The 27,041-nt window shown below is 43.1% G+C and overlaps 1 protein-coding gene across 5 annotated transcripts in view; it reads left to right on the top strand.

The window, feature by feature from the left end:
* CUL1 (cullin 1) overlaps positions 1-27,041 on the top strand; it is a 99,695-nt gene that overhangs the window by 5,077 nt on the left and 67,577 nt on the right. The window contains exon 2 of one of the 5 annotated variants that reach the window (XM_057730225.1): positions 3,178-3,358. The exons of 3 other annotated variants lie outside the window; for them this stretch is intronic. The gene's annotated coding sequence lies outside the window, so the exon portion shown is untranslated. Of the gene's footprint in view, positions 1-3,177; positions 3,359-13,703; positions 13,814-27,041 lie in introns of those variants that run through there. One more of the 5 variants, XM_057730226.1, reaches the window with a different exon arrangement.

The raw sequence follows: 27,041 nt of genomic DNA, 5'->3' as shown, positions 1-27,041 counted from the left end.
TAAGACTGTTGACTCTAACAAGCTGCGATTTTTAAAAAAGGCCCTGTGTCAGAAAATACTTTGGAAAACAGATTGTATGAAATGTGTTCTTAAAATGTGTATGTACTGGTGAAAATACTTAAAGTAGTAGAAGTGGTTGTAATTTTAGGATGGTGAACTTGTGTGTTTTTAAAATATCCCCCCGCACTGCGCCCCCCCCCACTATTCTAAGAACCAAAAGATAATACAAATGATCGCCGAATGGAGGAAACCTCTCAACATCATACCAAAAGTAGGAACTGTAAAGGAAAAGGCTCTTTTGATTACTTTATTATTTTTTAAAATTTATTTATCTATTTTTGGCTGCATTGGGTCTTGGTTGCTGCAGGCTTTATTTGTGGAGAGGGGGTCTACCCTTCATTGCTGTGTGAGGACTTCTCATTGTGGTGGCTTCTCTCTAAGGCACGTGGGCTTCAGTAGTTGTGATGCGTGGGCTCAGTTGTTGTGGCGCACGGGCTTAGTTGTTCTGCGGCATCTAGGATCTTCCTGGACCAGGTCTTGAACCCATGTCCCCTGCATTGGCAGGTGGATTCTTAACCACCGAGCCACCAGGGAAGTGCCTCTTTTGATTACTTTAGAATAATTAAACTTCTCTGTGTTAAAATGCCATAAATAGATTTAAAAAGCAAATGACAAACTGAAAGAAATATTGTAACTTATAAGTAAATTTACTTCCTTACTATAAAAAGAGGGCTTATAAAAGTAAGATAAAGATGATATCCTCCCCTCTCCCATGGGGGGAAAATGAGCAAACTGGTAATTTTTAAAAGGATCAAGAAACAAGAAAAAGAATTTCAGCTTTACTAGCAGTACTCCTAGAAAAACAAATCAGTGAGATACTGTTTTTAAAAATTTCCGCATAGATTGAAAAACAGGCCACTTCTGATGAGGGTGTGGAGAAATGAGTCCATTTATTCATCGCCTGGAAAAGAATAATTTTTCTGAGAGAACTATGTAAAAAATAATATATATATGCACTTTGAAATCGCTAATATACTTTTAAGGATTTAGTCTAAGAAAATATAAAAATGATTAATATTCTGTCATAGGTGCACTACTTAATGCCTTCTTATTGAGCGTTTGTTTTCAGCTTTTGCTGTTAAGGGTTATGACCTCAACATTTTTAGATAAATCTTTGCATTTCTGTAATTCTCTAATGAGTGAGACAGAAACATGCTATAAAACAGTATATGTAATATCTAAAATTTTCCTTTTTTTTTTAGTGTGTATGTACTTTTTTTTTTTAAATCAAAATGTTTATAGTGATTATCTCTGAGCAGTGGAATTATGGGTTATTTTTAGTTTATTCTTTTGGTTTTTATTTTTTCCTCCAACTTTCTACAGCACACATGTATTTATAATTCAGTGGATTAGCTTATGAAGACAAAAGACAATAGAAGCAGTGAACCTGCTTCTGAGCAAGATGTTTCTGGCCACTCAGTTCAGTGCTGGAGTCTGGTGTTCGCTTTACTTGCAGGTCCCTCTCCAGGTGTGGTGACGTGTAGGATTGAATATCTGACTTTCAGCCGTTGTCGTCAGGGTCTCCTTGCAGCAGTGCTCATCTTCCCAGCCCCCCATGCTCATCCTTCAGCTGCTTCTGGTCCCATCAGGTTTCACGCCCTCCATGAACTGCTTTAATCTCATGAATCTCATTTATGTTTTGTTATTTTGTTGAATTACAGCACTGGATTATGTTCTAATTAATTGTCAAGAGTGTGGAAGTTTGCTTTTCTTAATGATGCTGTGAACTTCCTATCCTTTTTTGCTAACTTTACAACTGCTAGCGACAGTAGATGGATGTTTAAACCTGTCGTCGTTATGTCTAAGAATGTAAATTTGCTAAAAATTAGAAAAATTCTTTTGACATACTATAGCTTGGAACATTGAACCGTTACTTAAATCAACATCATTGATTTTAGAAATGTATTCTAAATGACACAAATTAGGAATACTGTTGGCCATCTGAGGAAACAGGTGCACAGAAACATGCCCCCTATTAACTAACAGAGTTAAAGGTGCCCGGGAAGCATCTGAAAGTCTGGATGTGGGAGAAAGGCCAGAGAGCCCATAGCCCCCTTCCTGCAGGAGGGAGGGAGGCCTGCTCTGGTCAGACTGGAAGGAAAGGTTTGAAATCCTGGATGAGGCTGAGAAACCATGGACCACAGACTTCAGTCCCAAGTGGAGGCCCAGGCGTGAGAGCTGGAGGCTTCCCCCTCCCCGAGCCCCAAGTTTGTCTTTGAGAACTAGGGGACTGCGGTTTGGGCGAGGGTGGAAAGAAAGAAGTGATTTCTTCTGACTTCACCAGTCTTACAGGATCATCTTGCATGTGGTAATAACCACTGTTCCCTAGCACTTAGAATGTGCCAGAGGCTGGGCTGAACCCACTTCGGCAGCTTTGAAACTGCTCCCCCTCAGCTCTCTGTTTCTTGAAATAAATGCCTCATTTTGCACAGAAGTCTTTCCTCCACTTCCCACGGTGAAGGTAGCCTTGGACACTCGGTGCAGCAATGGTTTCCTAGTCATTCATCAGATAGAGACTCCTGAAACCAGAGGGTGGTGGACCAAAAAGTCAGAAGGGAGGGCTTCGGGATGCTGAAGACGCTTGGCCTGATGAGCAGCTTTGCTGGCTTTACTCCTTATTGGTAGCTTTGCAAGTGTCCCGTGTGTTCCTGCCTTTGTCCTGTGCAGGGTCTTGTGTGTTTTGTTTTTGTTTTTGAATGTCTGCAGCTTAGCTGGGGCATTTATGGTGTAGCCTATCATGCATGTAATCACTTGACCTTATAAAGCTGTTTAGTCACTATTATTTTTATAATAAATGAGCTTAGCTTTAGCACTCCCTGCATTTTCAATAATTTTTTATTTGTTTAGAGCCATATTTGCCCATCTATGTTCTGTGACACATAAGATATTGGAGCAGAAGGGAAGATCTGTGAGTAAATACGTTTAGGAAGTGCTAGCTTGCATATTGAGGGGCTTTTAACATGTACGTTGTGGGACTTACAGGGAGCCATCTATTTTACAGGGAGTGTGTATCTTATAGGATGTGTGTGTGTCTATAAGGTGTACCCTTAGTTTAATAATAGTCTTTGAGAGAAACAAACCCTACTACCACATTAAAGAATATGTTTTGTTTCGTAGAGCACATACTGATTTTAGAATCGGAGGTGTGGAAGATGCCAGGCTGTGCAGTGGAGGTGTGGTCTGGAGTAAGCAGCGGCGTTGGCTGCTTCTCTCTTCCGTGGAGCGTTGACCAGTGTCTTGAACGGCTCGTGTTCTGGGAGCAGTGTGGGAAGTGCCACGGAGATCGGGACCCTCGAGGGTACAGACTTAGACGTGCAGTCGTCTGCTCTTGCTTCACTTTATTCCTTGTCTAAATATAAACCCTAAATGCTGTTGCAGGAAGTCTAAGGATTTTTTAAGCACAGGGACCAGCGTTAACCTGTCCTCACTGCTGAGGAACAGCAGCAGGATCAAAGCGCGCATTGTTCACATCTTCTGGGAGGTGTCCTATGTTGAAAGTACTTTCTAAACCCAGAAAATGCTGGTTTGTAACATTATCTACAAAGATGTTTCAAAATTTTTAGTCTCAACTGCCAGAGTTTTCAAAGCACTTCAGTCCATTGAAACTCAGACCTGGCTTCTCCTCGTTCAGGTTCTCTTAGATTCTTTCCTGATATTTTAAATGGGTTCCCCTGCATTCTTGCCTCAGTGGTTTCCAGAGTGTGCACACCGTTCGCATGGTATGTTTGGAAAGCGTAACCGTGTCTGTCTTCTAGAGTGTTTTGGCTGCTTTAAGGAGGGCATGTAACATGCATTGTTTTCCAAGCTTCTGGACCAGCTTCTCATCCTTTTTTCTTGAATCATCTCTTGGCCTTAGCTTCTGTGGAGAATACTTTGCTCTTCTGGTTGTATCTTCTTTTCATGGACATTCAGGAGGTACCTCGTGGACCCGATTCTCTGTTCTAGTTCACTTTGCTGGGGGGTAGCTGGGTGCCTCCCAGCTGAGCCCCAGCAGCCCTTCTCCCTGCCCGCAGGGCTTCCCCGGGGCCCACCTGCCCTCCCCGCCCTCACAACCTCCCCAGACTGATCTCATTTGCTGCCCAGGCCACATCCAGCTTCTCTATTTCAGGCATTCTCTCTGAGACTGTCATGTTCCGTATTTAGTGACTACCAAGTACTATTAGTTCTTCCTTCAAAATGCCCTGTCTTGGTGCCTACCGTGTTGGGCTCTGTCACCAGCTTCCGTGGCCAGTGTTCAGGGTTTGTCACGGCTCCCTGGCTACAGAGTCTGTCCCCAGCAGGTGTTGCGTCCCCATGATCGGCCGACGTGGGCTCTGATCTCCGTCCTCGCCGGCCCTTCATTGCACGTTCCCATGTCATCCCTTTAAGCTCAAAAAACACTGAAAGTCAGGCCGTGTGCCCGGTGCTGATCTGCGGCACTTGTCACTTGAAGGTGGCTGATGTGGGTGCCAGCTCTTTGTCGTGTCCTGGTTCTTCAAACATTCTACCTATAAAACTTAATGCGATTTCGGTAAAACAAACCAATTTGGGGAAGGTCTGTTAATTTTGAGATTTAACCTATAACAAATTGCAAGTGAGAAATTTTCTTTTGATAGGCTGATTTATGGAAAATGTCTATGATTAAAGAATTCACAGGTTATAACCAACAAACCATGTTACACTGTTTCATTCTGAAAGTATGGATGTGGTGTAAAATGGACAGCCACAGTTGTTTTTTTTTTAAGATTTTTTTTTTTGGATGTGGACTTTTTTTTTTAAGTCTTTATTGAATTTGTTACAGTATTGTTTCTGTTTTATGTTTTGGTCCAGTGGTTTCGCCTTCTGAAGCAGGAGCTGCAGGTTCGATCCCTGGTTGGGGAGCTAAGATCCCACATGCCTTGCAACCAAAAAATCCACATTGCTTTTTATGGTAGATTTATAGGTGAGTGTGTGTGTGTCTAACTAGGACAGTGGATTCCCTTAATAGTTGTAGAAAATGATTTTAAAACACATTCAGATGACTCCCTTGGCAGCAGTGAATCTAACTGCAGTTTTACATTAAAAAGAGGGTTCCCACCCCCTCACCCGCACCCCCCCCAATGCAGGGGAAGATTCTTGTGTTTTATTGACAGTCTGGTGTAGACTAAGTGAGTGTAAGTGCATACTCGGTGTGTGTGATCTGAAAAAAAATTTGTCCTAAAATGTGCTTCTTTCTAATAGTTCATTGCATTTATGCTTTGCAAAAGTTGATTTATTTGTAAAGTGTTGATGTCTAAATTTTATTTTTTAAAAAACTGAACCATATTTGTGAAGCTCAAGTACTCTAAGGTGCCCGTTTTTTATGTATGTGAGTTCTTGATAAACTGGAGAAATCTGAATTTTGTGAATCTTTTTTTTTTTTATGTTGTTTTATAAAATTACTATTTTTTCAACTGAGAACATGATTTGATGGTTTTCAGAATAAGCTGTTTGAAGCATAAGCTTGAAAACCGTGCTTGAGAAAATATACACAGTTAATGAAGTAAATTATGTGAATCAAGAATTTTGACAGACGTTTCTCTGAAGCTTCCTCCGCCAAACTTGAGCTTGTCTGAAAGACGAGGGTAGTGCCCCAAGTCACAAGTAGTGTATTGATAGACGTCAATACCAATCTCAACATGTAGGATGTTCTTTGTTCTTATTTAAAATGTGGGGTTTAATTATTGTAGAAATGAAATGCACTGCTTTTGTCTCTTCTGCCCCTAAACAGTAACCTAAAAACCCACTACTTTTGTGGTGACCATAAAAACAAGTTATGCAGATCATGAAGGAAATTCACTACAAGTTTTTGCAACTGAAAAGAGACATCTTGACTAGAACCAGTTCAACTAAAACAAACAATAAAACACAAGTGAAAAATGCTAGAAGCTTCAGTTAGTTTCAGAATCATTTTCTTAGGTGAAGCTGTTATAGGTTTTTCCAGATCTTTTCCTTTGTTATAGATACGGTCAGATCATTTTGAGTCAGAGTGGGGAGCAAGATTTTTTAAATGCCCCCCCCCCCCCACCACCACCAAGAAAAGGAAAAACCTCCCTTATTGGAGGTGATCAAATGGTATGTTTTCATCAACTCAGAAAATGTACTCAAATAATTGAGAGACTGAATTTAATCGATTTATACTTGATAGACGCAACCCCAGGTTTAAACACACACTTTTTTGTACAGTGTATCTCCTTATACCCTTTTCCCGGATAAGAGTAGATCTCTGACTACTTACTTGATGTTGTTGTAGCTGATAAGGACATTTTCCACAGGGTGCTTTTTATCAAGTCAGCACAGCACGTGTGCACATGGTGGGGGTCGGGGTGCAGACCCCCAGGAGCGATAGGTGCCTCTGGCTCTTCACGACCCTGCGTGGCGAGAAGCACTATCCAGATGCCTAAAAGAAGGCACCCCTGGATCGCTCATACCTTCAGTAAGGAGAATAAACTGGTAAATTGTATTCAAAACGAATCAAAATGTGAAAGCTCCAAATCAGATTGAGTGTAGAGGTGGGACTGTTTATTCTTTTCGAACCAGTTTGTAGTGAAGTGGGACGTGTCTTGAAAATTCATTTAGCTAGAGGGAGCTGCTGGACAGAATTTTTGAACTTAAGGTTAATTTATTTGTATTAGTGAGAAGAAAAGTAATGAAAAGGCTTGAGAATCTGGATTAGATGAATGATCTTGTTCACTTAGTGATGTGGTAACTTTCAGAATCTGCTGGCTTAGCAGATAGTATTTCAGGGCCTAGCACTCACCAACTACAGGGCAAGTCGTGGCCACACAGGAGGGAGGTCTGGGTATGAGTTGAACAGAATTGTGGGAACTGTGAGATGAAACATTTCATTGAAACGAAAGTGACAGCATGTGTCGCAGAACAGTCCATCCATTACTGAAGCAGCATCCTCACCAGGAGCAGGAGACCCGTCGTGTGCACGTGACATACCATTCTGCCTCCCCAGTTGAAGGTCCGTGTCTAGAATTCCACCCTCAGTGGCCTGAAGATGTTTTCCTGTGCCGCCAGCATGCTGGTGGTCTCAGGAATGAAAACGCCTTGCTGTCTGTGCCTGCCTGTCTGTGTTGGCCTGGGTCCTGAGGATGCTGCGGCAGCAGGACATCAGGGCGATGGCTGGGACGCGGGTGTGCGCACTCGGTGGATCCACCCACGAACTAGGGTGGAAAACAGTTCTCATGCTGGTGTTTCAAAGCCGTCTATTAAGTGTATTTGGTGTTGGAATGAGAGATCCAGATGAATTTTAAGAACAAATGAGATTTCAAAGAAAATCTGAACTTTTAGCAGCTGCGTTGGGGTGGATGCTGTGGTCGTCAGAATACGAGGCTCCCTGTCTTCTGATGATGGGTCCACTTTGGTGGGAATTTGGGAAGTATCCCTAGTGTTATGTTATCCAAGGGTATTGTGAAATTTTCGGGCAACATTACTTCATTTTGACTTAAATAAGCATGCTGGCTTTGACATTTCCCCCTGAGAAGTTTTTTTTTGCCTTATTTAAGTACCATGTTAGGAATTTCAAGGACATCTGATAACCTTTGTTGAAGTGATAATATGAAAAGTAGCAAATGCTTACTATATGTCTGGTACCCTTCTAAACAGTTTATTTACATAACTCATCTATGTCTCATGACAACTTTATGAGATAGGTACTGTTATTGTCCGCATTATGTATATATCTATCTGTATTATAATTGCGGTCATCATAGGCACAGAAGTTAAGCAATCTGCCCAAGCTCACACAGCCTGTGAGTTGTGGAACCAAAACTTGAAAGTGTCTTCAAACATCCACATTTATTTGGTTGTGCCAGGTCTTAGGTGCAGCTCCTGAGCTCCTTAGTTGCGGCTCGCCGACTCCTTAGTTGTGTGCAAATTCTTAGTTGTAGCATGAATGTGGAATCTAGATCCCTGACCAGGGATTGAACCTGGGTCCCTGCGTTGGGAGCGTGGAGTCTTATCCACTGTACCACCAGGGAAGTCTCACATGCACTTTTATATTAACTATTTGAAATAGTCCTGTCATTGTGTAATGTCACTCTGTGCTTCTTGAATTATGTCTGCAGTAAGAATTGAATTTTGTAGGTTAACTCAGTACATACACAGACATAACTGAATTAAAGATGCACTGAGTAATACTTATTATGTTCTATGAGCTCCTCTCTTTTTCACTTTTTGAAACATTCCAGTTAACCATTTACTACGCTGATTTCATGGCCCACACGTTAATGGACTGCAGCCCTCAGTTTGAAAAACATGCATGGTGTAGATAATCATGATCCAATGTAATACTGTTTTTCCTTGTTTTAAAGTGAATGAAAATGCTTGGAAATGAAATACATGCAAATATAACACTAGATCATTGAATAAATGTGCCTGTAAAAGCGTTGTGCTGAAACTGAGAGCTGAAATTCGGTCTTTAAGAGTTAAAACTAGTTGTTTTTTTGTTTGTTTTTAAATTTTATTTATTTATTTTATTGGCTGTGTTGGGTCTTTTTTTTTGCTGTGCGCGGGCTTTCTTTAGTTGCGGTGAGTGGGGGCTGCTCTTCATTGTGGTGCGCAGGCTGCTCATTGCTGTGGCTTCTCTTGTTGCAAAGCATGGGCTCTAGGCATGTGGGCTTCAGTAGTTGCAGCACATGGGCTCAATAGTTGTGGCTCACGGGCTCTAAAGCGCAGGCTCAATAGTTGTGGCGCACGGGCTTAGTTGCTCCGCAGCATGTAGGATCTTCCTGGACCAGGGATCGAACCCATGTCCCCTGCGTTGGCAGGCGGATTCTTAACCACTGCCCCACCTAGGAAGCCCTAAAGCTAGTTTATATGGACAAACCAGTCAGTCTGTTTAGCACCTGGTAAATATGAAGCAGTTATGGTCACCTTCAAGGTTCCTAAAGCTGCTCACACCAGTGATGCTGGTGTCACCTCCTTGGAAGTCACTTAGTATTTAAAGTAGGAAGAATCTATACACTAACTGAATTAAGATTCAGTTATAACTGACTTGAGCAATACTTAAAGCTTTGAGTGCTTATATGTAGAGTTTTAGGATTTAAAAAGACCTCTTAATTGTTCAAGTACCAAGAATAAAAATTGTATCCTAATTCCTAAGATGTTCATAGAAAATTCCATACTTAACGACATTGGAAATTTCTCATAATTGTAAAATTGTATGTGTTTGGGGGAATGAGTTGAATTAGCATCTTCTATATATAATTAGAAGGGCAGATTGATCTCAAGGAGAAGGCAGCTATATTCTCTCATTTAGTATAAGTTTGAGGGCCTAGTAATTTCAAAACTCTGCTAGTTTTTAGGAAGTAGGAGAATTCATAAAACAAATCGTGAAGCTTTGAATACATTTGCTCACATCCTACCCCAGGATGGTGGATCCTGGGCTTGGTTCTTCATTTTCCAGGCCATCAATGTTACAGGTTTTAATAGCCTGTTTGAATAATTTCTCTTAAATTTTATAGATAATGTAAATGCTGGGCCCACCCCCCTTTTCTCAATACTGTTGCTGTGCTGGTGGACAATGAAATTACATGTAATTAACATGTTCTAGCATGCTTCTTTGTAGTTCTGTATGCTGGTGGGCTGGGTGGGTCTGGGGCATTTTTAAGCATCATCAGTGATTCAGATGTGTCCCCAAAATATTTGGAGTCATCACGTACCCCAGCATTTCTGGAGTACCTGCAGTGTGCAGGGCACTGTGTTTGCTGCTGAGGATTCAGCTGTGCGTTAGGCCCCTGCCTTCCAGCCATAGAGCAGAGCTCAGGAATCAGACGTATTACTTCTATTAAATCTGAAGCTCCTGGGGCCAGGTATTCTGTTTACAAAGAAGAACCTCAGTTATTGATATACTTTCCATTTCACCGTAACCAGGTATAAATGTAAAATCCACTTATTAAAATATCCATTATTCAAATAGCAATAATTAGCAGAATAGCCTAGTTTTCAGTTAAAAAATAAGCAAATATGGTATTTAATATTCAGTACTAGCTTTTGTTTACTCATGTTTTCTAGAGTATAAAATGCAAGTTATTTCATGAGCAAAATATAAAAGATCAAAAGTGAGCCTCTAGTTTCATTTTCTTGTTTTGATTCTTTGCCTTTTTTTTTTTTTTTTAGCAGTTGTAGGTTCACAGCAAAATTAAGAGGAAGTTATAGAGATTTCCTATATACCCCCTGCCCCCACACATACACAGACTGCCCAGTATCAACATCCCCCACCAGAGTGGAACATGTGTTACAATCAGACCTACATTAACACATCATAATCACCCAAAATCCATAGTTAGGTTAGGGTTCCCTCTTGGTGTTGTACATTTGTGGGTTTGGACAAGTGTATGATAACATGTATCCCTCATTATAGCATCATATGGAATGGTTTCACTGCCCTGAAGATCCTCTGTGCTCTGCACATTTATCTCCCCACCCCAATCCCGCCGAGCTCCTGGCAACGGCTGACAACTTTTTACTGTCTCCTTAGTTTTGCCTTTTCCAGGATGTCATATGGTCGGAATCACACACATAGCCTTCTCAGAATGGCTTCTTTCACGCCATGTCTTTTCATGGCTTGACGGCTCATTTCTCTTTAGTGCTAAATAATATTCCATGGTCTGGATGGACCAGTTTATTTATCCATTCACCCCTTGAGGGACATCTTGGTTGCTTCCAGGCTTTGACGTTATGAAAAAGAGGTGCTATTGGGCTTCCTAGGTGGCGCAGTGGTTAAGAATCTGCCTGCCAACACAGAGGACATGGGTTCGATCCCTGCTCCAGGAAGAGCCTACATGCTGCGGAGCAACTAAGCCCGTGCACCGAAAAAAGAAAAAGAGGTGCTATAAACATCTGTGTGTGGGTTTTCATGTGAACATTAGTTTTCAGCTCCTTTAGATAATTGTGAAGGAGCACACTTAATTGCTGAAATGTATGGTAAGAGTGTATTTAGTTCTGTAGGAAACCACCAGTCTGTCTTCCAGAGTGGCTGCACCATGTTGCTTTCCCACCAGCAATGAATGACAGTTCCTGTTGCTCTACCTTCTCACCAGCATTTGGTTTTGCCGTTGTTCTGGATTTTGGCCCCTCTAATAGGCATGTAGCAATGTCTCATTATTTTAATTTGCGTTTTCCTGATGATATGATGTGGAGCAACTTCTCATATGCTTATTTGTCATCTGTGTATCTTTGGTGAAGCCTTCAGCTCATTTTTTAATCAAGTGGTTTTCTTATTGAGCCCTAAGAATGTTTTGTGTATTTTGGTTAACAGTTTAGCAGATGTGTCTTTTGCAAGTATTTTTTCCCAATCTGTGGCTTGTCTTCTCATTCTTTTGACAGTGTCCTTCCCAGAGCAGAAGTTTTTAATTTTAGTGAAATGCAGCTTATTAATGATTTTTTCATGAATCCTGCCTTCAGTGTTGTATCTAAAAAGTCACACCTAGGGACTTTCCTGGTGGTGCAGTGGTTGGGACTTCACCTTACAATGCGGAGGGTGCGGGTTCGATCCCTGGTCTGGGAGCTAGGATCCACACAGCCAAAGAACCAAAACAAAAAAACAGAAGCAGTATTGTAACAAATTCACTAAAGATTTAAAAAGAAAAGTAGAAAAAAAAGTCACACCTTAGCCGAGGACATGTAGTTTTTCTCCTATGTTGTCTTCTAGGAGTTTTATAGTTTTGCCCTACTTTTATTTTTAAGGAGGGTTTTGCAAATATTACATGAATAATGGTCAACATACCAAAAGTGACCTTGCATTTAATAGGTTTTAATTATTTTCTGATTAAGATCAGGTGAGTTAGATGGTTTTAAAGGACCATCTCCTACTACATTATTTTTTTTTTAGAAGGAAGGAAGGAAGAAAGAGCTGTCAGTTGGGGAGTTCCTGTGAGTGATAACTGAATTTCCTACAGCCATAGAACTAGACCTTTTTACGTATGATGTCTCATTTAAATCTCTGTAACAACTCGGAGAAGTTGGTGTTTGGATCTTTCATTTCAAATGAGTTAACAGAATTAGAACTGGCACTGAAGGAACCGAGGGTCCCCTTGTGAGTGAATCTGACTAGCAGTGCTCCCCGGTTTTGGACTCTGGATTTGTCCCTACTCTTTAGTGATGGATGTAGTATTTTCTCATTCCCGTGTGGGGGTGATCCGAGTTGGGAGTCGTCTTGATGAGATCACCAAGGGGAGACCCCTGTTGGAGGGCAGTGGGAAGCATGAACTTTATATCAGATTTTGAATTGAAGGCTTCATACATTCAACTGTGAGACATTGCACAGGAGTTTTATTATAAGACAGCTGTTGTAATCATCATTGACTGTATATTATTTTTGAGTGGGGTATGTGATTTGCCTTAGAAGTTGACACATGATAGTTGTCATGTTGTATTCAAAGTCTATAATAGTTACGCTCGTACGCTGGCCTTAGGATTTAAAAGGAAAGCTCGTGCCTCGTTCACTTCGGTTGTATAATGGTGAATGGGGCAGTATGTCATCACATTACCATCACCCGAGCTGGGCCTCCTGTGACACCAGATAGCAGGAGAGGCAGGTGTCTGTTGGCTTCTATCAGTGACAGAGTCCAGCACCTTCTCCCAGCCGTTTTAGGTGGGCCGTTTCCACGTGGCTGCAGCCTGGCTCCCCCTCTGTTGGAGCTGCGTTCTTGAAAGCACCTTCTCCTGGCACTTACTGCGGCCAGTGACTTTTTGATCCTAGACCTTCTCCCTGGTTTACCTCAGACTTTGACCCTCTCGAGGACTAGAATTTTCGTCTAACTCTCCTCCCTTAGCTTCTGTTCTCTGGCCTCTGGTTCTCACACCTGTGTACCCCAGGCTTGCAGCACTCTTCCGGGGGGCTGGGAGGGGGGCTCACCCGTGTCCTTTAAGTACAGATTTTAGTTCTCATCGCTTGTAAGTTTTCCCCTTACGCTGTGAAGATTTTATCCATGTTGATGCCAACAACTTTACTTTTTTGCAGATTACTAAATTAACTTCTACAGGTGTGACTTCCTTTGGGCTGCAGTTCTATATTTTCAAACTGCCTGATTGAACATTTTCACTTTGGTGTTATTTTTTTAAATCACTTCACATTCATATCTGAAATTAAGCTTCTCATCTTCCCTCTAGATTCAGGCTTCCTCACGTAACTTATCAGTTTCTCTTAATAATATCACCTTTTTCTTTTGGGTTGTTTCCCTTTAACCCTTTTACCCCTGGGGTTTTTCCAGCATGAGAATGTTTTAAATGAGGGTTCAATTTAGTGATGTAAGGAATTTTATAACAGATTTATGAACGTCTAGATGATCATCACTTAACCCAGAACTTCGTGAGACTTTGTGCTTGTGAATTCCTATTTATTTACAATTATATTGTTGCCAGGTATTACCTAAAACAGAGAGCACAATGGTTGAGACCCTGTAGGCCAACTATGGCTCCACAGATAGATGTTTTAATAACTTTTACATGGTAACTTTTTGCTTTTTACAATCATGAAAGATGTCAACAAAGAACAGCAAACATCACCCTTGAGAATTACACATAGACATATTTTAAATATTTCCTATTTGAGGCATAAAAGTCTTTATGGCCGAATTACTGTGATTCCACAGTGTTGAAGAGCAGAAATGAAACTGGCAATAACTATCATGGAGTAATGAAAACATCTGTGATTTCCTGGTGGCAGAGTCAGAGGTCCTGCTAAAGCTGTTGTGATCTGCCGCCTACATTCATAATTGGAGGAATGGTTCAGTTTCAGCCAGAGGTGAGTGGAAACATGATGTACTTTTTCCCCACCTGTGTTCTCACCCCCCCCAGCCCCCAGTTCTGTCCATGGACCGCACTGAATCTCACCTGCACCCATCTCCTCCACCCATGGATAACCATTTGTGTTAGTGTTTGGTTTATCCTCCACCTGTTTTCTTTTTGAACAGAAAAATAAAGAGATCTGTACCTGTGTGTGAGTATTTGCGCCCTTCCCCTCACACACACAAGGAGCCTTGCTTCTTTCAGCTGCTGTGTCCACTAGGAAGACACTGTGTTGTCAGTGAGTGCAGGTCGTCCTCCTTCCTGTTACAGCTGCACGGTGCTCCGTGGTGTGGATGTGCTCTAATTTAGTGCTCCTTTCCCTCTTGGTGGATTTTAGGTTGATTTTCAGCCTTTTGCGGTGGATAAACTTGAGCTTACAACTTCTTGTCGTTTTGGCCAGTTTATCGTGGGAATAGATTCCTAGAAGTGAGATTGCTGGGTCAAAGGGTCAGTGCACCTGTGGTGTTACTGGATTTGGCCAGTTACCGCCTGTCTCAGTGAACATCCCCACCAGCAATAGTTAAGTCGTTTTGACTTTGTAATGTAGTGTCTGTTGGATTCCGGAATCCAGAGATAAGTTTTTGGAGATTTGAAAGTCCAAGTTTGAGAGACGCCCTCTTCCTCCTCATGTTGTTCCTCACCAAGGCCGCCCCTTCCATCTGCCTTCTCCTCATTTCTGCTTGGCGTGGTTTTCAGCGTTCAGCCTTTCTTCTTCCACTGCTGTGCCTCTGAGGTAGTATCACTGCCCTTTGGTCCCCTTTCATCCCAGCTCCACTGAGCTGTCAGGCGAACGTTTCTAAAATCACGGCAGTCATGTCACTTCCCTGCTCTGGAACCTTGCAGGCCTCTATTGCCCACTCAGAATAAAGGCCTGGCAGAAATTATTCCCTGACGGTCCAGTGGTTAGGACTCTGCACTCTCAACTGCCAAGGGCCCGGGTTCAATACTAAGATCCCACAAGCCCCGCAGTGCAGCCAGAAAACGGGGCGGGGGGTGGGGGGCTCGCGTCTTGTTACTACAAACCCACCCTCCTGCCTCTGAAGCTTCTAACCCTAATCGGACACTCAACCTTTATTTTCTACCTCCTCTTCCTTTGCAAAACACCCTCCCTGCTCCTCTGCTGCCCTTCAGGTCCTACCTGAGAAGCGTTGAGAACACACACTTGTAGAACCTTCTTGTCACTGTAGCCTGGAGTGACTTCTTCTAGACCCTCTGAACTTGTGTTGCAGTTTTGTCTATATCTTTACTGTGGCAGTAAAATACCTCTGCCCTGTGACAGCTCTTCTGGTACCTTCAGCTATCTTTTAATGATTTATGTTGCAGGAGAGTATGAGTGCCTCTGTTGGTAACATATTAAATAGCTGTTCCTAAAGCTTTCTTTCCAGTAGAACACCAAATAATACTGTTTTTCATGCTAAGCCTCCTACACATGCAGAACCTGGTCGTGTGGTAAAGATACATTCCATTCTATGAATGACCTGAATTTGACCCGGAACAATTTATAGCTAGCTTGCTTTAAAGCTTTTTTTTTTAACAGTTGTTTTTAAGTTTTTTGAGGTACAATTCACATACTATAAAATTCACTTGTTTTGAATGTATCATTCAGTGATTTTTAGTAAAGTTAGAGTTGTGTAGCCATCACCACAATCCAGTTTTAGAACATTTTCATCACCCAGAAGACCCCTTGTGCCTGTCTGCACCCCGCTCCGGCCCAGGCAAGCAGGAGTCTGCTTCCTGCCTCTGTAGTTTGCCTGTTCTGTTCATTTCATGTAATAAATGGGATCATGTAACACAGGGTCTTCTGCTTCTGGCTTTCATTTAGCGTAATGTGTTTGAGGGTTGTCCATGCTGTGCTGTGTATCAGTACTTCCTTTTTTATTGCCTAAGTATTCTTTTATATGACTATAGGCTATTTTGCTTATGCGTTCACCTGTTGGTGGACATTTGGGTTGTTCTGCTTTCTGGCTTTTATAAATAATGTGCTGAGAACATTCTTGTACAGATCTTTGGATGGACATATGTCATCTTGTTTTTTGGGTAGATACCTAGTGGCGGAATTGATGGGTCATGTGGTAAATTTATGTTAACCAAACCTGGTATTTAAATGGCCCAAATGTTTAATCACTAGCTTTGAGTAAAGACATAAACAAGGCAATTCGAGCACTTATGATACATTCAGGTCTTGGGAACTTGGCTTTGAATTCGTTGTTTGAGGAGAAGCAGAATGCAGTTCCAATCTGGATGTGTATTTATGTTGCTTCTCTTACTTTCTAGCTGTGGATTTAAAGGTTTTGAATGACTAAGTGGAAACAAACTCAGCTAATGTCTCTAGAAAGCCATCTATTAGGATATTAATTGGAATTTTTTTATGCTTTTGTCAACTGTATTGTTTGAACTTAATTGTAATTGTTCCCTTAGTTCTATATAGAAATGGAATAATATATTTATATTTTATAAGTAAGTATAAATTTTGCAGGCCTTGTATTTCAATAGCGAAGTCAGGTAGGCTTTGCTAAGGTAGTAAATGCCCTTCCTGGTGATGTACAGATAGATTATTGAATACATGCATTGCTGGTCTACATTTATAAGATATTAGCCCCTGTTCTTTAAGATTCCTTTGATTTTAAAAGTGGGAAATTTAAATAATTAACATTCACATACTAATAAATGAATATTCAAATGAAGTGTGTGAGTGTGAGTACACATCCAGTGAGTGAACTGGCCTGCTCTCGCGAGACCTGTGGGTTTGCAGCCCTTCGGGCTCGTCATTACCCACGTGCATCGTGAACCTTTCACTTGCCTTTTTGCGTGATGTCTGTGGAGCCATGTTGTAATCTCAAATTGGAGAGTAAGCCCAGTTATTAAAGAAGTGGAGGGCTTCCTAGGTGGCACAGTGGTTAAGAATCCGCCTGCCAATGCAGAGGTCACAGGTTCGATCCCAGCTCCCGGAAGAACCCACATGCCGCGGAGCAGCTAAGCCCGTGTGCCAAAAAAAAAAGAAGTGGAGAAAAATCTCTGCCTTCCTGAGGAAACAACATGGAGGGGCGGGTGATAGAACACGGCTCTGGAATCCAGATACTTGGGTGTGAATCCTTGCCTCTTATTAGCAGAGTGGCTTTGAGCAAATTATTGAACAGCTTCAAGCCTGAGTGTCCTCATTTGTAAGAAGTAAATAGTACCATGCAGAGAATATGGTTATTGTAAGGATTCAGTAAGAAAATGTAGACTCTCTGTCGGCACAGAGTCTAGCACCAAGGCCTACAGAAAATATTGGGCCCTTTCTTTACACGTCAAGTAAACTGACATGCAGCAAGCAGTCCCACTTGATGGCCACTGTCCCGGGTGATCGTGGGTGCGGTAGAGTGTAGACGGTGGTCGTAGAGTTACTCATTTAACAGAATGAAAGGCTGCTTGTGTTTCAGAAACTAACCTGGGTACCATCGTGGAGGGTGGATAGGATGGGGTGGGACCAGTGAAGAGACTTTTGTTAGTGACCCTGGTGAGAGATGATGACACCTCCTGGACTCTAGGAGTTGTGTGGGTATCAAGAGAAGTGGACACTTCAAGAGACGAAGAGGGAGTGGATGGAACTGACTTTGCATTAGGGATAAGAACAGGGAGGAATCAAAGCTGACCTCTTACCAAGATGGGAAATACAGAGGGAGAGTTAATTGGAAGGTGGAGCAGTTGAGAGGCTAAGCATGACCCTTAATTTAAAGTGTCAGGGGCGGGGGGGGTGGCTGTCGATCTGTGTGTGTGGAGGAGATGTGTCTGCAGTTAGGAGGTGGTGCTTTCTTCACCTCCAGTCCAGGATTTTGAATTGGGCAACTGAGGCTTCTGGTAACCAAGGTGGAGGAAAGGTGGAGAGGGAGGTGTTGCATTTTATTCACCTGAACTTGCGGCCCCTGGAAGGCCCAGGAAGGGAGAGAAGGAGGGAGAGCTGGATTAAGGAGCAGCTTGGAGTGGCAGGTGCACAGACGGTCATGCGGCCGTGGGCCAGGAGAGGAAGTGAGTGCCACCCCGTCCTGCTGCTGCTGGCCATTGTGACTCCTGAATTACCAAAGTGAGAGTGTAGAGGGCTAGTAAAATCCTGACCAGAACTGTCTGCAGAGTTCACAGCCCGAAGCTTTCGTTACCTGATCCCAGCTGTGCACGTCAAACCCAAGTTGGCAGGATCTACCTCTCAGGTGTTGCGTTCATTTAAAACTCTAGTGGAATTTAAGGCTTTCCAAAAGAATTTAAGAATTTCTCAAGTTGGGAGCTTTCCAGTCTCAGTTCTAAGTGGTACTGAGATTTCTTTGTATGTATCAGCTAGATCATGATAAAGCATCACAGTATTTCCAGCATGCAGGTGAGAAGCTACCACTGCAGGGAACCCACCTCTCTTCCCTGCCTTGTGGAACAGGACGTGTCCAGTGCGGGCTCGCTCCCTGCGTCTGTGCTGCTGTGTTCCAGTCCCATCCCCACACACATCCGTGTCCCACAGTTCACGCCCCACCCCCATCCTCTTTTCTTTCTCTTTGTACCTCATATGTTGTATAGGTTTGCAGAGCTCTTAAGTGTGGAAAATAGAAACTACAGTGTACCTGTTACTCAGCTTTTTTTTTCTGCAGTATTTTAAAGTATAAATCCCAGCCATCGTATCATTTTGCCCACAAGAGTATCTGACAAGGGTGGTGGGGGTTTGTGTGTGTGTGTTTCTAAACATGATCCTGTAAACCCTGGTGCCAGTGCCTCACCCAGCTGTGAGCTGAACCTTCCAGGCCGTCGTTCTCCCCACCCTCCGTTCTGTCAGGGGAGTGCGAGCCTTGTCTCCTGTGTTTTTTGTGTTTTTAACACTCATATATAAAAATGGTATCATACAATATGTATTCCTCTGTCACATTTTTCCCTCTGGACTCTGTAAAATTCATCTGTGTTGAAATAAGTAGCCTAAGTTGACTCCATTGGTGTGTGGTCTATTGCGCGACTGTCCTACAGTTTATTTGTGAATTCTCCTGTTGGTGAACTTGCGGGTTGTTTCCAGGTTTGGGGTTTTGTTCTTATAAACAGTACAGCAAATGCATGTGTCTGCATCTATTTCTTGGTGTGCATAGCCAAATGGTCCTTTAGGTCTAAATCGTTTTGCCATACATTTCACATCTTACATGCCAAACTTGCAGGTAAAAGTCGCGTTCTGCTTACTTTTAACCAAGTGTTAGAAAATATTAAGTAATACCCAGGATCATTCACATTTTAGTCAGATTTAAAATGTTACTAAATTAGAAAAGCTAAATTTAGCCTTATTTTATTTTTTAACAGTGCATTTTAATTGTATTTTCATTAACTCTAATACTTTCTTTTTAGAAGATACTGTAACAGTGTAAATCCATGCTTTTTTATCTTTTTACATTTTTTCAAAAGCAGTCACCTAAGAGAAGCAGCTGTGGTCTTTGAAGAACCCTGTTTCATGTGTTCCTGTTACAACTCTCATCTGAATTATTTTGCTTTATTTATTTAACACTGTTCAGCATTGGCTTGTGCAAAAGCATCTGCTAAATGTGTTTGGTCTTAATTTATAGGAACAGAGGCAACTGTCAGGACTGCATTAATGGACAAAAGTGGTATCTGAATTTTTTTTTTTTTTTTTTTGAGTATTTGAGGTGAAATTGAGCAGGGGACGCAATCCTTTTATCACTTTAAAATTTGTGGGTTCCTCCCCTAGAGTAGAAGTGTAGTTACACTCATTAAAGTCTTAATTTCTGTTCGTGTCTGCTCTGTATTCAGGACTTGTTGGGGGAATAACAACACATTAGGGGAAGGCGCGGAGCTGAGCTCGGGAGATGTGTCCAGTCCCAGGGCCACGGCCGGCCCCCACCCTCCTCCTCCCTGAAACCAGGGGCCTGAACCCCCTGTGTCTCCCCAGGGTCTCTCCCATCTCTGAACTAACCCCCTGTAGCTGTGTTGTCTGCCCCCAACCACTGGGTTCCTACCCCTGCCCTCCCTTCTTTCCCCACCTTGGTGCTTCCTGGGACCTTCTGGAGCCCATTTCTGGGAGTGGGAAACTCCTCACAAGCCTCTCTCCACCGCTTTCCTCCGAGACTGAAGCCGAGGTGGGGCCGTTGCTGTTCCCCCACATCCCGCAGGCTCCTGTGGAAGGCAGGCCGGGCCTCTGGTGCTTTCTGCCCGGAGACCGGCTCAGGACTCCTCTGGTCCCCCCTCCCGGTGCTGCCGGACTGCTCAGCCCGCCGCCCCCGCGCCCTGTCCCCCATCGCAGGTGACGCGGCCTCCGGTGCCTCCACCTCTCCCTGATGTTGCAGCCCCTCTCGGCCGGCCACCCAGTCGCGCCCCTTCCACAGTCACCAACCCCGCATCCCCTTCCAGCCACAGCCCCCTGCCCTCCCACCCCCGGCTCTTTCTCGGGCCATCGCATCCCCGCCCAGCCTCCAGGGCTGGAATTCCTAAAGATAGTCTGTGCTTCCATTCCTCCCAGCACAGTTTGATTCCTGCTCTTGAAACCACTGTGAAATCTGCCTTGCTCAGGTCCCCAGGGACTTAGGTAGCTCTAAAGTCAGAAGCTACATTTCAGATCCTGTCATGGTGATGAAAATAACAGCCAGCATTTACAGACACTACACCCTGACCCTCAGAGATCTTGAGTAATTTACCCAAGGTCACACAAGAAGTAAAGGGCAGCGACTAGGTCAGGCCCAGCCGGCCGAGGCCTTTTCTGGCCTCCAGGATAGGTCTCGTTGTTTTGGGCTGTAACTTTGCAAATACAAACCCTGTGGGTTCCCCACCGTCTAGTCGGTTCCTAAATGTTCTTCAAGATTCAGTTTGGGCCCATCTTTTTCTGTAATTTCTCTGATTAACTCTGGTTCCCAGACTCAGGTCGTGCCTGTCAGAGATGAGCTCTCAAGCACCTCAGATTCACCAGGGCCCAGCGTAAACTACCTCCTGCCCGTCTTCCCCCTCTGAGGTGTCCTGTCCTGGTAGATGGTTCCATGGTGTGTTTATCCTGTAGATTCACGTGGGTATTCATCCTACACATGCAAGTCAACAGAAGAGAAACCCATAGGCCACCTGTTGCAGTATTACTTACAGCTGTTAGAAAGCAACACCTGGAAGCTCTCTGGCAGGGCGCTCTTGTGACAGACAGTAGATTATTATACGCTCAAAAAACAGCGAGGCGTGTTTCATTAAGTGAAGTGAGATTTATCTCATTGTTAAGTGGAAAGCTGTAGAACAGTGTGTGGTTGATCCCAAGAGAGTTAGGACCCTGTAGGGATCTGCACAGACAGCGCAGATTTACCCTTCTTTTCCTTTTTTTTTCTTAAGTTATGTTGGTCCTTGAAACATTAGTGTTTTCTTGAAAATCCACTCCTGAGATATGTTCAGGAAAAAATATGCTCTGGCCAAGTCAGTTTGAGTAGGAGATGCTTTATACTGTTTTTCTGACGGAAACTGATAAGACATGTTCACTTATTAAGGCCTCTGAAGTCTTGTAGCAAACGAAATATTTAGCTTCAGTGAAGCTAGCGTTTCCCCCGCTTCCCTCCACAATCTGTTCAGCTGACATTCTGATTGGTGTCTATAGGCGGCTGTTATAAGTGCTCTTTTAAGAAAGCCCTTTCCTTACTGATGAAACTCCGAATTACTAATATCAAAGAGGATGTATTTTTCAGGTCTCTTGGAGGTCGTTTGGTTAGTTCACGCTTGTACTCAACAAAAGAACCTTACACACCGTTACTCTTGAGAAATAGGCTAATTAGTTCACAATTTGAATTGTTTGAAACTTGTTTAATATTGATTCTGTTGGCTTTCCTATCCCTTTGGAACAACACTCTTTTCCATGAGGTGAGGGCTTACATAGACAACCTCCCATCTGTTGGATGCCTTTTTTATTTGACTTCTGGGTTCCACTCCGTTATCTTACTTTCCTGGGAGAGAGGAAGGCGAAGCGAGGGCGGGAGGGTGAGTAGTGCTGTTAGTCGTCCAGGCTTCTCGGTTCTGCCGTCGGTTCCTGCCCTTGGTTGGGTTGGTTGCATTTTGTGCCTTGGTTCCCCGTGCTGGGGCCTGTGCTTCCAAATGGTGAAGTAGCAAATCTGCAGATTCTACCTCAGTGTTCCTCCTGGATATTCATAACCACAATTGGTGAGCGCTGTGATGCCAGGGACCTACTGTAACAGTACTTTTGAAAACCACCAGATTTCCTAAGTGTGTGTTTCATTTTGTTTAGTTGTTCTTTGTTTTTAATATCTCTCAGCTTCTTGGACATCCTGAGTTTTGGGCTATGTGATATGAATTATTGGGAAAATATTTTTATTCCTTAACGCAGAACCATTTAAGCCTCTGGCTTTTCTTGAGGTCTGATTATTGATAGTTTTTGATGGCCTGGTTATGAGATGGAAGGTATATGGTTTGTAAAGTGGTTTATTCCTGAACATTCAACATTGACAGTTAAGCCAGTCTTTTATGGGCACCTATATTATTGTATTTTATTACTCCATTTTACAGTCAAACACTGAGTGCTGCATAAGCAGATGAAATCCAAACACACAAACCCCCCACACACCCCAAGGTGGAAAACTCCATCACCAGAGCATCTTGTGTCCATTTGGGCCCCACCCAGATGCCCCTTCAGGGAAAGATGTGACTCCACCTGTGATCAGCAGGTGGCCTCCAGCTGTAGGCTTCTCCAGGGATTCCAGCTGCAGAGCCACCCTGCTCTGCCCACGTGCAGGGACTGAGCCGGCAGGAGCAGAAAGGCTGGCTCTGCAGCCCTGTATGCCACGTCCAGGCAGCACTGGATCCCCGCTGCCTGTCAGGTGGGGGCCACCTCACAGTTTCCCTCCTTCTCTGCCCAGCCCTGCTTCCTCCTCTGCCCCTCACGGGTATCATCCCTAAGAAGCATCTTCCACCCAAGCTCTGTCCCAGCATCTGCTCCAGGGAGCCCAGCCTGAGACCAGCAGCTCAGCTGCTGTCAGCATGTGACCAGATTTCCAGATTTTTAGGACCTTTTTCTTTTTTCTGTAAATTTATTTATTTATTTATTGGCTGTGTTGGGTCTTCGTTGTTGCACACGGCCTTTCTCTAGTTGCAGCGAGTGGGGGCTGCTATTCATCGTGATGCATGGGCTCCTGATTGTAGCAACTTCTCTTGTTGCAGAGCACAGGCTCTAGGTGCATGTGCTTTAGTAGTTGCGGCACACAGGCTCAATAGTTGTGGCTCACGGGCTCTAGAGCACAGGCTCAGTAGTTGTGGCCCGTGGGCTTAGTTGCTCTGCGGCATGTGGGATCTTCCTGGACCAGGGCTCAAATACGTGTCCCCTGCGTTGGCAGGTGGATTCTTAACCACTGCGCCACCTAGGAAGTCCCTAGGACCTTTTTCTGATGTACTTACTTATAATGTTTTCTTTTAGATTTAGTTTTAGATTTCTTTGTTGTCGTATGAGTGATACATGTTAACTATATACATGTGAGGCTTTCTGGGGGATATTAAAAATATAAGGTAAGGTTACCCTCTTTAAACTTCTCAATTAGGTCAATAAGGAGGTGTGAATTCTTGTGAACCTTGGATCAACTATATAAGAATTTTGGATACTCAGTGGGGACAACTAGAAAAAGGGAATGAGTACATTAAAAGGGAAAACAATAAAGCACCTGAAAGCAGGAGTGGAGTACTTTGCTGCCTTTGCAGCATAGTCTCCACATAAGCTGAGATTCAGTGTGGCCGATTTCCATGTGTAGAACTAGACAGGAAACATGTAATAAAGTAGACTTGACATTTTAACATGAGAAGGTTGTGTTTGATCTCAGAATACCAGTGACTCTTGATAGAGTAGGCTCATAACTGGAATCAGATGTGCAATACGAGGAAGAAAGAACACATCTGGGTGCTGATGTGGAACAAGGACAGTGAGGTATTGTGGGGGAATTACTGACGTTTGATTTGGTGTGTCTTAGCCTTGCCCCTGGGGTTGGGTGGGGGCTGGGTTGGATGATAAGTGCTATCTCAACTTTATACCGCTCTGATATTTGCAGTGTTTTTAGTTTTTAAAAAGTCAGGCTTTTTTTTTTTTTAATAGCTCAGCTGTTTTAAATTTCAAAATATTTGAATAGATTTAGTATTGATACAATTAGGACTGATTTGCTCTTTCAAACTATCAGCTCTTTTTTTTTTATGTATATATTGTATATATATATTTTTTTATTTTATTTTTTGGGGGGTACACCAAGTTCAATCATTTGTTTTTATACACATATCCCCGTATTCCCTCCCTTCCTTGACTCCCCCCACCTCGAGTCCCCCCAGCCCTCCCCGCCCCAGTCCTCTAAGGCATCTTCCATCCTTGAGTTGGACTCCCTTTGTTATACAGCAACTTCCCACTGACTATCTATTTTACAGTTGGTAGTATATATATGTCTGTGCTACTCTCTCGCTTCGTCTCAGTTTCCCCTTCACCCCCCGCCCCCTCCCATACCTCGAGTTCTCCAGTCCATTCTCTGTATCCGCATCCTTGTTCTTGTCACTGAGTTCATCAGTACCATTTTTAGATTCCGTCTATGTGAGTTAGCATACACTATTTGTCTTTCTCTTTCTGACTAACTTCACTCTGTATGACAGACTCTAGGTCTATCCATCTCATTACATATAGCTCCATCTCATCCCTTTTTATAGCTGAGTAATATTCCATTGTATATATATGCCACATCTTCTTTATCCATTCATTAGAGCTGCTCAGGTTTATAAGATTAATAGGTAGTTGGTGAATGTGTTTTTTTTTTTCCTTATGGCTCTGTTAGTGGTTTCCCTGTTTAACACCTTAAAAATGAACAAGAAAGTTTAAAAAAAAGAAGAAAGACCGTAAAGTTCAGACTAGAGTGTTGGGGAGTCCTGGCTTGAGAATCCAGAGCTCTGGCCTGGGTCTGGTCACTTTCTAGCGCTGTGACCTTGATCAGCTCTGATTGCTTCTTTGAGACTGTTTCTTCATCTGTAAAAGGAAGGGCCAGAACCATCTTTTGAGGTTAACCTCTAATCGTCTGTGAGTGTAATTGGCTCTTGTGAGCAAACACTTTTGGCACAAATGCCTGGTACATAAAGTTTCCAGTTTGCAAGTGGGTTGTAAACCAAAGATGTGTACGCAGGCCTCTTAGATGGTTTATTCCGTGGCAGTCGTGGTATGGAAGTGGACCACGTCTGCTTTGATTTACTGTTAGCAGTACCTAACCAGGGCAGAGGACAGTGCCAGGCACAGGGTCATTTCCTACTAAATATTTGTTAGATAAGTATTAATGGACACTACATTTCTATAACTCATCAGTCTGCTTAAACACAGTGTTAAAATATGTATACATTTGCAGTGACCAGGATAATATAAAACATGACTAAATGAAACAGCAAGAAATAAATTTTAGCCTGAAATCTGGTGTTTGAAGGAAAAAGTTGAAAGGGAACAAGATAGAATTTGTGGAGATTCTACAGGGGGATTTGGGGCGAGTTTAGTTGCTCGATGATACTGGTATTTCCTTATTTCTAAGTCCTTTAAAAACATGTTAACTCATCGATTCCTTAATTTCCTCTTTCGTTTATTCATGCAAAACATTGCTGGAGCTCTCTGGCTGCTCCGCACTGGGCTCAGGGGTATTGTGGTGAGTGAAGGAGGCGGTCTCTGTTCCTGGGGGTCTTCTCGCCGGTGCAGGGAGGGTCCCAGGAAAGACACGTGGAGTGTCGACTCAGAGTTGAGAAGGGAAAGGCCTGGGAATGGGCGAACCTGAACCTCGCCTGGGAGTTCCTTAGTGTGTCTTCTGTGGCTGGAAAAGAACTTGAAGGGGAGCTTTCCGGGCAGAAGCAGCAGCAAACGCACAGACGCTCAGGAGTGGAAAGGGAGGGGACTGGCACGTCCGAGAAAGGGGGCCAGAGTCTGTGTGGCTGTCCCCAGGGGGATGAGGGGGGAGTTCTGTAAGAGGCAAATGAGGAGTGAGGTGATTCTGCCATGGTAAGGGTTTCTCTGCTTCGGGCTGCCCGGGCTGCCGTCCCTCTCAGGATGACAGCCTAGTCACAGTGACAGTTTTAGCCTCAACTGCTATGTGAAGAAGAGACGGGGAGTGACAGAAGTTTTGGGAGATATGGGAGTCCAGTTTAGACTATGAAAACAATGATCCAGGTAAGAGAGGGTGATGACAGTTGTTGAAAGAGGAAATAGAGATGAGTGGATTTGAAATGACCTTGAAAGTTAAAATCCATAGCAGTTGAATGTGAAAGATGAGGGATGAGGCCCTAGAATTATTCCCAGGTTTCTGGTTTGTGGGTACATGGAGTTGCCACTCACTAAGATGGGGAGCATTGGTGGAGGATGGAATTTGGAGGAAGATCCTGAGTCCAGTTGTGGATCTGCTGGGTCTGAGATCAGGTTTGAGATCAGATCAGGAAAAGTTGTGAACTTGGCCCTTGGATACAGAGACAGGCCTGGAGTTCAGAGAAGAAATCTGGGCTGGAGATTAAATGTTGTGAGTCACTGGCCGATGGAATTTTGAAGAACAAAAGTTTGATACGTCCCCATCCTATGCTTACCTGTCATCTTTTTTTTTTAATCTGTCATAATTGAATTTACTTTTATGGTACCCAGTTGAAATATAAGGTGAGGTAAAGATAAAAATGGGAAAAATGGAACTTTTTTTTTCAGTTGCTGGTAGAAATTAGAAAAGGGAGTAAATAGCGTGTCTAGATGGGTATGAGAAGGCTACCTAAGATAGAATTAATTGAACTGTGAGTCTGGGAAAATTAAGTGATAATTTCCCTGTAGGGAAAAAGTAAAAAAGTGACGGGGGAAGGAGTGTAGGTTTAAATAGTGATGCTGTCGGGTGGTACTGCCAATCCAAAACACCCTGATTCCTGTCAAGTGGGGTGATGGTGTGTACCACCTGAGGCAGAGGAAAGGCAGATTGAAATTATATTAGGAAAGCATGTGCAGAGTGGTTGCTGAGTTGTTCGTTTCTTAAAACTTGGAGATTTGTTCTTATGTTAGACATTTTTATATTTCACATTTGGACATACCTATTTGAATGTATGACATAAAATATTTTCAGGATTAGGAATGGTGGTGTGGTCTCATACACTGTTGAGTCCCATAGCTTAGCTTATGAATGTTAGAGATGATTTAGGCTTCCGAATTTCAGACTTAATCCACATATGTGGCCTACATT

This window comes from Hippopotamus amphibius, chromosome 4, assembly GCF_030028045.1.
Source record: "Hippopotamus amphibius kiboko isolate mHipAmp2 chromosome 4, mHipAmp2.hap2, whole genome shotgun sequence".
Taxonomy (NCBI): domain Eukaryota; kingdom Metazoa; phylum Chordata; class Mammalia; order Artiodactyla; family Hippopotamidae; genus Hippopotamus; species Hippopotamus amphibius.
The sequence above is the reverse complement of the archived record's forward strand: the minus strand, read 5'-3'. Positions and strand labels throughout refer to the sequence as shown.